This window comes from Suncus etruscus, chromosome 1 (genome assembly GCF_024139225.1).
Source record: "Suncus etruscus isolate mSunEtr1 chromosome 1, mSunEtr1.pri.cur, whole genome shotgun sequence".
In the NCBI taxonomy this organism is placed as follows: Eukaryota; Metazoa; Chordata; class Mammalia; order Eulipotyphla; family Soricidae; genus Suncus; species Suncus etruscus.
In genome coordinates, this window is record NC_064848.1 from 169,892,721 (window position 1) to 169,907,313 (window position 14,593).

At 38.6% G+C, this 14,593-nt stretch overlaps 1 non-coding gene across 1 annotated transcript; it reads right to left on the reverse strand.

Moving 5' to 3' along the window:
* Window positions 1–2,078: 2,078 nt before the first annotated feature.
* Window positions 2,079–2,211, reverse strand: LOC126031647 (small nucleolar RNA SNORA51). Its single transcript, XR_007503485.1, has one exon. It is a non-coding gene; the product is annotated as a small nucleolar RNA SNORA51 (small nucleolar RNA).
* Between the last annotated feature and the right edge of the window lie 12,382 nt (window positions 2,212–14,593).

The following is a 14,593-nucleotide window of genomic DNA, read 5'->3' on the forward strand; positions in this document are numbered from 1 at the left end:
ATCCTAACAATGTGAATGAATGAGGGAAGTGGAAAGCCTGTCTAGAGTACAGGCAGGGGTGGGGTGGGGAGGAGGGAGATTTAAGACATTGGTGGTGGGAATGTTGAACTGGTGAAGGGAGGCGTTCTTTACATGACTGAAATTCAACTACAACATTTTTTGTAATAAAGGTGTTTAAATAAAGATATAAATTTAAAAAAAGAAAAAAGAATCTGGGAGTTATTTTTTCTTGTTCTGTTATTGTTTTGGCAGTTTCTTTTCATGGAAATTCATCTTCCATAAAGTGTTGAAAATAATTTACAATTGTCTTTCATTTCCTGCTTTATTTCTTTCAGCAACATCACCTCCAATTTCATGCCTTTTCTCACAATTTAACAATATCATCATTCTAATGGCCATTGAGTACATCATAGCTGTATCTTGTCAGTGGAACATCTGTTATTGGAACCTATGGCTCGAAAATCAGGGTGTGGTGAGACTCAGATCTGGAATCAAAAGTCGACTCAGGAAATAACCCACACAGTGAAGAGATACAAGAGCAGATTTAGGAAATCCAGCACTCAAGCAAGAAATTCACCCACCCAAGCTTTCTGCTCCTATGATGGAATGCAGCTCAGTGGAAGAAGACTGAAGAATGAGCCTCTGCCTTCCTCAGACTCCTGCTTTTATTGACAAGAATCAGGTCTCACCCTAGGGTGGAAGAATACCAAGTAGGGAGTAATCCAATATGCCATGACCAAATCACACCCTAGGGTGGAGTATAAATATTGATTAGGGTAGGATCAGTAACCCAACATCTCCCCCTAATAGACATAGATAAAACAAAAGAATTCACATTCCATGTCTAAGATTATGGCACTTGTTTCTAAATATAACATTTGATAATATTTTGCATAGGTGCAACTAAAGTAGGGGAAAATTAAAAAAAACTTTTTGGATTAAAAACAGGCTATCCCTAACTACAAAGCATTCTGCCTTGGTGCCATCTGCAGGCTCCAGGCACAGTAATTTCTCTAATCCCTATTGTCTTTCTTCAAGGTACCAGGAAAGGTTCTCCTCAAACAGTTTGAATAGACTCTAAATTTTTATAGATATATTGCTGAGAGACCAGACTGTGGCTAGTAGGTGCAGATCGTCTGTACTGGTAGATTGTCAATTAGTAGTATGTCAGGTGAAAAGGATTTTTATTTCCTTGGAATAATCAACATTGATGGAGGGAAACTGTGCTGAATAAAAGGGCTTCATTAGAACATGCAAATAACATTCTTAAAACAATCATAATATTTAAGAATAGAACACTAAGTGATATTATGTTGAGCTCTGTAAAAAGAGTCTCAGACATCTTTATCCAAAGATCTCTGTGTAGAGGGATATTAGAAGATATAGGCAGATAAAAATCAAATAAAAAGTGAATGATTTAAAATATTTAATATAAATAAAATTAGATTAAAATATAATTAAAAATTAAAAAATAATTAAAAAATTAAAATTTTTAAAATATTTAAAATATCCAAAAGAGCACTGTATTAGGAGGTCAACAAAAATTATCATTGTAGGGCCCGAGATATTGCATGGAGTTAGACCATTTGCCTTGCATGCAGAAGGACAGTGGTTCAAATCCCGGCATCCCATATGGTCCCCCGAACCTGCTAGGAATGATTTTTGAGCGAATAGCCAAGAGTAACCCCTGAAAGCTGCGTGTGTGACCCCCCAAATAAGAAAGAAAATATGACTGTAATGTGAATCTAGGGTATCCAAACTATATCTCCATGGATCATTAATAGAAGCATTAAAAACTAGAATACAAATTAAGACACTGAAACATTCTAATAATGAGCACTATTGTGGGAGTCCGCATCCTGCAGCTGTTTTTCTGTTAGCAAAGAATATTAAACGTTAGAAAATTATTAAAGACATCTCAGGATCATCCAGTTAAACATCAGCGAATTTAAACAGCTATATCATAGCAGCAAGTTTCTTTGAGATATAAAAAAATAATATGGGCTGCTCTAGATTTTACAAATAAATTAGTTATTTCTGAAATTGCTTGATCATCAAATTAAAACCATCATTTTTTTTTTTGTCCCCCAATTCACAATACATACCCGGCAAGGGGCCTGTGTTGAGGTGTATATGGGGTGCCTTTACTGTACCTCCTCTTTCTATACAGCCAGTGTAAAGAACACAGCCTGTGGTAAGAATTGGGAGGCCTTATCTTATCTTTTATTTATTTTATTTTATTTTTTTTTCTTCAGGACAAACTAAAGTTGTTTTTTTTTGTTTTTTGTTTTGTTTTGTTTTTTAAAGTAAGAATTTATTTAAAGGACAAAATTGATTAACATAATGAGGTAAACTAATATAACATAATATAGTGACATAACATAACATATAATATAATTGATATAATAATAATACATGTAAGTCAAAGAAAGTTTCTGATTAAAAACACAATTTTTTTTTCATAATGGCTTACATATCTTTCACTGTAGTATTTTGGGTACATATTCACATTGAATCAGGGAAATACCCATCACCTAATATATCCTCTTCCCAATCAAAAATCAAATATACTGAAAATAGGCAGAGTCCTGTCTAGAGGCTTCCAACCTCAGTTTGAGAGAGGATGTGAAAAAAATAATTAAAATACCACAACAATACAAAAAAAATATCAAATTAAATAACCAATAAACACTACAGCAATAAAGACAGGCACCACACAATAGTCTCGATTCTGAAATCAAATCATGCTCAAATGCAAAAAGAAAGAACCATCATTTTCTTGCTGCATTTTTACAATAGGCTGTGCAATGACCCTTTTCAATTTCATCATAATGGTTCAAAACAGAGAATAATTTGTACTTCCTTTTTTGTTTTTAGAGTTCATAGTGTACTGTTATAGATCAAGGTTTTCTAAAGGAAAGTCCACATAGGTCTATAGTTTTTCATTTTCTTGCCATCATAGAAGAAGTGTTTGAAGTGTATTAAGAACATCATTTCCCTAATTTTAACTCCATATCTCTTGTGTGAGATTGCATAATATCTGACCTTTTGTGTCCATTTATTCCAGATAATAATTTGTCAGTCTATCCTTCCTGTAGGTGGAAAAATATTCATTCCATGAATAGTATGTATGTTATTCCCACACTCATCCATAAACAGACATATTATTTCTACCTTTTGACTATTGCAAATAATGGCACCGTGACCATTGGTTTAAGATGTTTGTTAAATATTTTTTGTTTTGTGATTTGAGGTCACACCCAGAAGTGTTCTATGAGCTTGATTTCTGTGCTCAGTGATCCAGCAATACTAGAAAATATATGGGATCAGGAGGTAGGATTCATTCTTCTGCACACAAAGTTGTACCCAGACCTTGAGCTACTTCCTTATACCTTGTTTATACCATTTGTTGGGCACTAAACCCTGTGTTCTCCCTGGCTTTATCATCTTAAAATCTGTCAATGACAGATTCAACGTGTGTATATTCTATGGAATTAGGCCAAGTATGGCTGTGTATTCTGAACATGTAATTTTCCTCTTGTTATTCTCTAAAAATAAACATTTATTTATAAAACAAAAAAATCACATAGTGTTTGTTGAAGGGGCTCACTGAGAGATGATATACATTCTATTTCCCTTTTTTTTGGAATTGACAGGACTATTATTTCAGGATCAAAACCTAACAAAGAGGGGTCGGAGAGATAGCATGGAGGTAAGGCATTTGCCTTTCATGCAGAAGGATAGTGGTTTGAATCCCGGCATCCCATATGGTCCCCTGAGCCTGCCAGGAGCAATTTCTGAAAATAGATCCAAGAGTAACCCCTGAGCACTGCTGGATGTGACCCAAAAACCAAAACAAAACAAAATAACCTAACAAGGAAATTTTTCTGAGCCTTGCCTGATAATAATTGTAGAGATCAATTCCAAATAAGGCACAAACATCTGAGATTGCTTTTCATGTAAGTAAACCCATTCTAGAGGCCAAGGCAGCTGAGCAATAGTACTCATAGGGGAATGAGGGTTTGAAAAATTAAAAGCCACACCTTCTCTCCAGGTATCATCTTGGAAAGATAGGGCTTTTGGAGCCGGTCCATGAAAAAATATACTTCCCATTGGGCCTTTTGTTTTAAACATCTGGGCTATTTAAATCCGGACTTTCTTCTAAATTACTAAATAAGTTGGTTAGTTTTGAATTTGGACTCTCAAAAAAGGAATGGATCTGATTTATATTACCTAAGAGTTTTTGAAAATCATTAAGGATTCTTAGATTTTTCTGATAAATGGAAATCTTTTGGAGATACACTAAAATACACTCCAATACAAAGCCCAAGTATTGAAATAGATGTAAAGTCTCGATTTTTTCTGTGACAATCGTTAAACCAGCACCTGCAAGCAGCTAATGGCAAATTTATAAACACATAGCAACTTCTTGTAAGTCTGAGCTGAGAGTAAGATGTTACCCATGTAATGCACCCAATATACCTGGTGAAAAATTTTAAAGCTGGCCATAAAACCACATCAACCAAATATTGGCATATGGTGGGTGAATTTGCCATGCCCTGAGGCAAAACCATCCATTGAAATCACTGCATAGGATTCTGTTAAGAGAAGTAAATGTAAAGACAAGTTTTTTGTCTTTTGGATATATAGAAATATTATAAAAACAATTATTTAAGTCAATTACTATCAAAAGCCATTCTCTTGGAATGGCTACAAGTAAAGGTAAGTCATTCTACATCTTGCCCATTCTAACCATCTAAAACTTTACAGAAATCAGATCAGTTAAAAGTCTCCAACTACCTATTAGTTTCTTAATAATAAATATTGGAGAATTCCAATTAGAAAAAGAGATTTCAATGTGCCCTAGTCTCAATTCTTGATCGACTAAGTTTCTAAGAGCCTCTAATTTTGTACTATGGATGGGCCATTTGGGAATCCAGATTAGAATATTGGATTTCCATTCATTGGGAATGGGTTCTGGGCACTTTAACCCAGAGTCCCCAATCAATTAGTCAAAACCTCTGAATTAACATGCTGTGTGGTGTTTTTGTAAGGGATGTGATATTCTGCCTTGCATTATTTATGCAAATCAAGTCCCCATGGAAACTGGAACTACATAAGGCAGGAATATTTACTGTTGATCTTCTGGTCCTATGCACTTCAAGTAATCAGCACTCTGGCAAACAGAATTTTGAGGCATGTCCATGCTATACTTTTCAAATTGTATTGAATGTCTTATAGAGTCCAATTGTGGGGCCAATCTCTTAAAGAAATCACAGACACTTCTGCTCCAGAATCAAATTTACCTTAACATTTTCTGTCCTGAATATCAAGAGTTAACATTGGATGAGAGGTAAAACAAAACAAAACAAAACAAAACAAAAAAAAAAACAGTTTGTTAAGTCCAGGAGAATGATGCGCCGTTCAAAGACACCAAGACCACAGTCTCATGCAAAAGCAGGGGGTTTTTATTTTCTTTACAAGCATATGCAGGGGCTGTACTAGAATCCAGCATAAGCCAGAAACTGCCAGCATTGAGCCATGAGTTTACAAGCTGTATATAGTATTTCAAACAATAGAAAGGTACAGTAGATTGATTTGCTTTAGGAAGTACATGACATCTGGCATTTGCTCAATCACATTTTTGCAAGGTGCAGGTGCAAGCTTACAGGGTTAATATGACCAGGTTAAAACCATGTAGGAACAGAAAGAAAGTTAAACTATAACTGGGTCTACACGTTCCCACAATTGTGAAGGGGGGTAGGTGATCAGGGCAGTCAGGGAACTCAGGGGAAATTTTTCCTTTACAAGTTAACATTGGATTTTCCTCTTTAAGCTTAGCAGTGAAAGCTGTCAAAGCAGAAGCCTCAGGTTTAGTACTCCCAAAGAGCCTCTTTCTATGATACATTTCCAGGTATAACATAAGGAAGTAATAAAAGTTGAGATATATTTTCACATTTCTTAAAGGTACAGACTGTGGGTATTGAAAGAATAACCATTATTTCTTCTACATGGTCAGAATCTATAATCTTCAGTTGAATTATTATTCTTTTTATTGTTAAACTGCGTCTTCCTACAATCATCCCCATAGTCCCTAAGGGGAGTGGTCCTATTATGCCAGACTAAATCTTATAAGGGCATTGAGCTGGAATGAGGGTCAAGACCTCTGGGCAAGAAATATCTAAACCGAAGCTTCCTGATGTTGCAGACTTTTATGAACTTAAACTGTGGAGTTCTCTTTGTTTGGGCTGGGAAGCTGAATTATTGATCATCAGGTTCCCTGATTTTGAGAGGGTAGGGACTGGTCCTCAACCCAATTTTCAGAGACAGGTTCATTAAGTCTTGGTCCCAAGTGGGTGGGTCCTTAAGTGGGTATAAGAAGAGGTTGTGACCTGCATTATTTTTTGTATATGACCCATTTTGCCACACATAAAGCATATGACCTAACCTCGTGAAATTGGCTTTAATCCCTCCCCCCAGTTTTTGGGGAGACCACTAGGTATTGAGTGACAGTCACTTGCTCAAGGAAATCTCTTGCCATGCCTTGGGCAAGAAATAGGTGATTTCTTTGAGCGAAAGCAAATGATCCAATTTCTCGAAGTTTTCCTCTGAATAGCATATGTTGGTACAGGTGCAGCAGATGGGTAATTGTAAGTCCCAGCATTTCTACAAGCAAGTAGAAATTCCATGACATCTTCTTCCCTCCCCTGCATGAACTCAGCTCTGTGGACCAACAGTTCAGTTTTATGCTTTTATGACTAATGCTTCTATGAACATATATATGTAAATACCTTTTAAATTAAGTGTGTTCAACTCCTTTGGATAAATGCCTTGTAGAGATAGGTCACATAATATGGAATTTACTATTTCTATCTTTTGGGGTTTTTTGTTTTGTTTTCTTTGGGGGGGGTCACACAGGCAGCACTCAGGTCTTACTCCTGACTCTATGCTCAGAAATCGCCCCTGGCAGGCACGGGGGACCATATGGGATGCCGGGATTCAAACCACCGACCTTCTTCATGAAAGACAAACGCCTTACCTCCATGCTATATCTCCGGCCCCTACTATTTCTATCTTTTAAGGAAACTCCAAATTGTTGTCCATTGATTCCATATGAACTTACATTCCTGACAACCCATAGCAGGGCACTTTTCGTTGTTTATGTTTTAGGCCTAATCTGGTAATGCTCAGGGGTTATTACTGGCTCAGTATTCAGAAATTACTCCTGGTCATGCTCAGGGGACCATATGGGATGCTGGGACTCAAACTAGGGTAAATCCCCTATCCACATATCTATCTCTCTGATCCCATACCTGGGCACCTTTTCTCCACATTCTCACCTATATTTAATGTTTCTCACCTCTCTGAGATAAAGATGATAGAGATGATAACCAACATGTTATGTATTTCATCATAAGTTTGATTTATTATAAGTGACAGTGAGCATTCATTTCTGTGTTGTTAAATCATTTGTATGTCTTCTCTGGAGAATTTAGCTTTTCATGTGTTGCCTACTTTTTATTTTGTTTGGTGTTGATTTTTGAGCCAAACATGAGGGTACTCAGGGCTTACACCTGGGTCTGTAGTCAGGGAAAATCCTGGAATAGGCTTATTTAGGTAACCACTGTGTTTAGAATACATTGTTTTCTTATTCAGCTTATGAATATATAGATTCAGGTTTTATAATAATAAATATAACATGCTTCCATAGCTCTGACTATGGAATTGCAGTAAAGCTCAATTACACCCTTTACTTAATTAAGATCCTTTAACTTTAAAAATGGAATCCCTACACTACTTGGTGCTGAAAGAAGGTAAAGTGATATTCATGATACAGTTTTAGTAACAGTATTGAGAGAACGGAGGACGTATCTGTCATAACAGAAGGCTGAGGACAGCAGGAGAGAATTGGGGACATTGGTGCTGAGAAATGTACTTTCCTGAAGGGACAAGTATGGAACATGGTATGACTGAAGCTTAATCATGAAAAATTAACCATGAATAGTTTTATCTTGTGTATATCACAGTGATTTGATTTTAAAAAATGTTTTAAAAAGAGAGGAAAAAATGAGGCATCATTTAGGAGGTAAAGAGATATTCATAATACATTTTTAGTAACAGTATTTTAAAAAGTGGAAGAGAAACAGAAAGAGAGAGAAGAAAAGTGTCTGTCATAAAGGCAGACTGAGGGGAAAGCAGGAGAAAAACTGGGGACATTTGTGCTGAGAAACATACTTTGCTGAAGAGACATGTATGGAACACTGTATGACTGAATCTTAACCATATATAGTTTTGTTTCTATATATATCACAGTGACTCAATTTCAAAAAATTGAAATACAAATGTTTTTAAAAAGATGAAAATAATGAGGCATTATTTAGGGAGTTAAGTAAATCTGAAATGGAGGCAATAAGGCAAAGAACGATTGTTACTGTTCTTTTTATGACCCACTAAAATGTTGTTTAAGAGCCTGGTGATCATCACAGTTGCTAAGGGGAAGTTATAGCTTAGGAGCCGAGTTTACTGCAACGTACATTTTCCTGGGGAAAGTGTCATTTACACCATTACTGGGGTGAGTTCAGGGCCCTCAGCACCACCAAGCTCCCTCCTCACTATCCCTTAGGTTTCTGGGCCAAGTACACAGCAATAGAGACATATCATTGATGATGCCTGTGACTTTCTACTTTGGCTACAGGAACATGTAATTGCTGCCTGCAGGTTGGGTAAGACACAGATATAGAGTCAAGGCTGAGGCTTTTGTAGCTGTGTTTTCACTAGCTACGAGCTGGAGAGGGGCTCAAAAAGTTGGAGAGGGGCTCTGTACAGGATACAGGTCAGCATCTTCACTTAATCCAGGCCTACTTTGGAGCTAAGGAACCACCCAGCTGGAGGTGCTCCCAAGCCAAGAGATGCAACTACGGAGCTGTTTCCCTCCTGCAGAGGGCGCTGAATATCTCCGGGTGTCCTCAGCCTCTGGCTCTGCCCAGTGCTTGTCTGGGCACTGAGAGTAGCAAAGACAGCTTTTGGATACAGGCTAATGGGCTGGGAGAAGTCTGAGGTCCTGGTGTCTCAGAACATATAAATAAACTTTTTATTCTCCATGGTGTGCCCTCATTGGCAGTGTAAGGCAGTTGTGGCAGAAAGGCAGGACTCCTCCTCTGCCGCCTCAATTGTGGAACTGTCACAGTCAGCTCAGCTGCCACCTTCCCCTCTAACTTTTCAGGGAGCTGAAATTCCCCCTCTGCTGAACGGGACAATGAGATGCCCTGTCCTTTGACAGACATGAAGGATCGTGGCTCTGGTAAAATTCTGAATCTTGTCTCATTCAGTGGGCTCATTCCTTGCTTTCCTGTTTGTGTAGTGTGTGGTTTGTATGGTGTGAAGAGGTTGTTTGTTTGCTGTATTCAGCAGTGTAAAGGAATGAACTAACTTCTGCCAGGAGGGAGGGAGGTCACCTAGAGGAAACTGACCACAACACAAACTTAGCAGTAAAATACTCTAGTCTCTGGCCTCAATAATGGAGGTAGGAAGGTGCATATCTGAAGAGGCATACACATTTTTGAGGGTGAGCGAGAGTATATGCATTTCTTTTCTTTCATGCCGTGATTAATTAAAGCACACACACTATGCACCAAATTAGACATCACACACTTCATTTTATAATTGCAGGGACTGGTCATTTTATTAGATTTCATCTCCACCACTGCTTATTGTCCTCAATAAGTAATCATTGAGCACAGAGTTCACCCCTCATTCCTGCAAAACCAAGGGAAAAAAGCTAAACAGAGAAAAGCTACCCAGAGAAACTCCCAAGGGTTTGGGAGAGATGAGAGAGGGAACTAAGAGGCCTCTTAGATGAAATCTTAGATGTAATCAATCGATCATGTCATCCAGCTTGTAACTTGGCAGTATGGTTTTCATACATTGTTGGACATTTTTATCCCGAGGGTCTGCACAGAACACCTTGTCTCCCTTAGTCAAGAAACTGGAAGAGAAAGAGAGGAAGATCTCACTCACTCTTATAAATTCTATAAATGGACATACAGACTCCTTTCCTGACCCTGAGATCTCCACTTATTTCAATTTCTGGTTCCTTTCTTTGCTTCTGGAACCCAGATATTCTCATGAGCCTCCTTTCCTCTCCACAGGTAGCCTTGCTTCTGTGAACTCCTCTTCCCTCTTCCCTCTTCTCTCTTCCCTTGGTGGCCTCTTGACCTGGTGAGACTCAGGCACTTTCCTGAACATCCTCCATATTCATCAAGCCCTCTTTCTTGACCCCATTGGACATAATTGTGAGTAGTCACTTACAGGATTCCCTGGTAGGGACATTTACTGCTAACTTTATGGTAATCTTTCATTATTGAGCAGACAAAATCTTGCTTCATATTGGAGCAGCAGCTGAATTCATGATTTATGACTGCAAAAGAGAAAGGGCCATTTCAGGGCTGAATCATTTTGTAAAGGAATCGTGTATTCCCACATGTTCCTCCAAAGTTCAGGGACTGCAAAGAAATTTTCTCCTTTGATTTTTCTTGTTCTCCTCTGCAGAGGCTTAAGTGTGTGTGTGTGTGTGTGTGTGTGTGTGTGTGTGTGTGTGTGTGTGTGTGTGTCTGTGTCTGTGTGTGTCTGTGTGTGTGTCTGTGTCTGTGTGTCTGTGTCTGTGTCTGTATGTGTGTGTTTTAGGGGGATGGATCACACCTGAGCCAGAATCATCTGTTCCAGACCATAGTAACCGCAGGGGCAGTGACTACCTCTGTTCCTGAGAGCTGAACAGAGACTGCCAGGTGGCACAGAGATTATGAAAGAAGATGCCTCTGAGACCCTTCTGATCTTCCTTAATGATAGTACCCACCTAGAGAACCCTTCCTTGCACCCCATATCCCTCAGATAACTTTGACAAAAACCATGAAGCAGGTGTGTATCATCTTATCCCCTCAGCTCTTGAGGCCACAGTTCCTCATTTACCATAAATCTCAGCTTCAACATTAGTAGGAGGTAGAGTTGGAGAAGACATGGTCGTGGGTCCTGTGTAGGAGACACAGACAAGGAGGAGTGAGTATGACAGAGGCATAGAGTCTCAGGGTCTCACCCAACATCCCCCTTGCTCACTGACTCAGTCAGTTGCCACAAAACCTCAATGCTATGGTGTGTGTCAGCATTTTCTACCCTTATTAGGCTGAGAAACAGTCAACTGTGTGTTCACAAACCTCTTTAAAAATCAAATGCCCATTCATTTGACCAGAGTTGCTTTGGCTGCTCTTCCATTTTGACAGATGTCTCTATGCTGCTATCACCTGTATATCTCTACGCTGATATCACTATCTGCTTTCTGTTTCCAGTTCTTGTAGGAATAATTTGGAAGTGAAATTGTTATACCATATTGAATATTCTTTATAAAATCTGAAAAAGTCAATATTCCAGTCATCACCTAGTTAGTATGTAGATAAGGAATAAGGACCTGCATTGCACAGAGGCAACAACCGAAGTGTTGCTCATTTCGTACATAGTTAACTATGATATAGATAGAGCTGCTAAAATTATTTAATGCCTTCTCTTTCCATAATAGCTTTCTAATTTACTTATGTGCTAACTCAACTGCTTACTAGTTACCTGAGCTCCAACAAGAAATCTAAGGTTACAATGCCTGAGTCTCTTGTTTCCCAAATGAAAATCAGGATGTGAACATGTGAAATTACTTTGCTCCAGAATTCTCAAAGTTATTGAGATGATCCAATATATTTATCTAAAGACTCTTGCTTGCAGTGGGAAGTACTTACTTAATACATATATTATTAAATGAATACCTGGAATGGGTAGGTGGACCTGGGAGGAGTCACTTTTTCCTTCACAAAATGGTCACCTTTCATGAGATGGTGAAGTTCATCACTATCACTTTGTGTTTGTCTTCAAGATTTTAATTAATTCTGATTATTTTTACTTACCACTTAATAGTTCTATACCAGCAAAATACCTCAGGTCATGAAAAGGAAGAGAATAACTTCTCCAAGATAGATCAGTCATCTGTCCACATTTTCATTCAGAATTTGAATATTGCAGGGAGGGGTTTAACTAATTCTTATGATAGCAACATTTATTCATTTACATATCTTTGGTCATGTGTCCCAGACAATAGTCTGGATACCTGGTCACCGAAGATGAATCTCATAACCTTCCTCTTATTCTGGGTGTCTCTTAGCCATTAAACCACTTTCTAGGTTCCTTTCTTGCTGTGAATCCTCAAGATCAGAACTTTAGTGTGTGCTAATAAAAGAGAAATCTTTGGACTTCCAACATCAACATCAATTGCCAGGTCTCTGTGGCTAGGTGATAGGAGGGACACTATTTCAATACCCATCTTTCCACCATGCTAATTTGAGCTCTCACCTTAGCTTAGTACTGAATTTCACATTAATCCATAGCTTTCCCAGGTTGTAAGGTACTCCTGAGACTGCAGGAACCAGCAAATCTTGGAGGCCATTGCTAATGACTGACAAGACAAAGATATGCTCCAAACAAGATTATGGGCTAATGGGATGTGAAACTTTTTTTTAAATCTTAGTCAATGTCATTAGGGCACCCTAATTTATGGAATATTTAGGAGAAATAGATAGCATCCCTTGTTGTAGCATAGCAGTGCCATCAGTATTCTGGTAAATAGACCTATTTACCTAAAACTCCTAGACAAAGGTTTCTTAAGGCACTACAGTTTCAACCCCACCAACCCCAACCCTGCCCCTTTGCTATGCAGCTTTTCTTCCAATAAACATTTACTATTAGAGGCTGGAGACATAATGCAGTTGATAATGTGCTTGCCTTGCTTGCAGCCAACCTGGGTTTGATTCCCACATCCATATGGAAATAAGGTTCTTTGAGCACAGCCAACAGTGATTCTTGAGTGCAGAGGCAGGAGTAGTCCCTAAGCATTGCTGGGTGTAGCCACAAAACAAAACAAAACAAAACAAAACATTACCCTATCCCCAAATCCTTTTGCTACTTCTTTAAATGTTGCATCCATCCAGTGGAAATTCTTTGACAACCAGGATAATCTGAACCACAGAAACCTAAACCTCCTGTATTCCTGTGTCACTAGCAAGGTTTGAATTCACAATACATACACACCTCACTAGCCAGATAAGAGCTTTAAATCATTGAACCATCTCTTGTAGCTGGGTGACTACCCTCAGCCAGGTGCCAAATTACAACCACAGTTAGAGAAGGAATAGATGTGGGAGTACCAAAGTATTGTCCATAACTCCCCCAAGACCAGGAGTGACCACAAACCTAGCCACCCATTTAACTTACCTTCAGTAATTGGGGTCGGGATCCCAAGGACATCCACAGCTAGCAAGAGGGTGAGGATGGCAGCTGCAAACTGCTTCATCTTCCTGGTTCCTGGGTAGGTTCTAAGCTCCAGCACACTGCTCGCTGATTGTCTTAGACCCTGGCTCTGGCCTTGTATTTATAAGAAGAGGAGAACCAGGAACTCACAGGCAATTTTAGTGTTGTTTTCTGCTAAGATAATAGACAACATTGTCTTCAAAAAAGGCAGGGGGAGGGCTCAAGATTTGGAAAGTTATAAGAAACAGAGTGTAAAAGAACCAGAGGTTGTCCCAACTACCCAATGACTAGTCAAAAAGAGAGGGGAAATTCTCTGAGGAAAACTTCCTTTAAGAGATTCATTGAATATTTTACATCATCCCTCAGAAATTGATAACTGTTATGTGCAAAAGCAGTATATTTTCAAGGTAACCATCAAAGTGGAACCCAAATTGAAAACCCAACAATATATTTCCTCATGAAATACGGAGAGGTCCCAATCTTGAACATTTGGTCCCCACCATTCATTCAGTCTAATTAGGGTGATTATATCTAATATGACCGACTTGATTGTGTAGACTCACACATCATTTGCTATAGAAGAAATTCCTTGTCACTTACTGTTGGGAGCATAAATTCTATAAGAACCTAGAGTGTAAAGTTGGCCAAGGCACTAGTGATTGGGTAAAAACTTTCATAGGAAATGTTGATTCTATTGATTTTCAATGTTTTCCCTTGAACAGAATTAGGTTATCAGTGTAATGTTGTATTTTCTCTGGGAAGGCAGATGCCCTATTGATGCTTTGTGTCTATCTCTTGGTTGACATCAATGGTGAAAATAGTTACAGTATGGCATAATCTCTGTCAGTACTGTGGTTCATTGCCTTAGTACCCATGTAGCTGATGGGAGATTTCAGCTAACATGTTCAGGACAAACAATTCTGTTCATATGCTCATCAGATTTTTCACTAATTCTGAAAGCTCTCTATTGGCTTCCACATGTAGTTTTTAAAAATTAATTAATTAGGGCCCGGAGAGATAGCACAGCGGTGTTTGCCTTGCAAGCAGCCGATTCAGGACCTAAGGTGGTTGGTTCGAATCCCGGTGTCCCATATGGTCCCCCGTGCCTGCCAGGAGCTATTTCTGAGCAGACAGCCAGGAGTAACCCCTGAGCACCGCCAGGTGTGGCCCAAAAAAAAAAAAAAAAAATTAATTAATTAATTGTAATCATTGTTCATTCTCTGCCCTAACTACACCCCCCCACTAATTTTGGTAA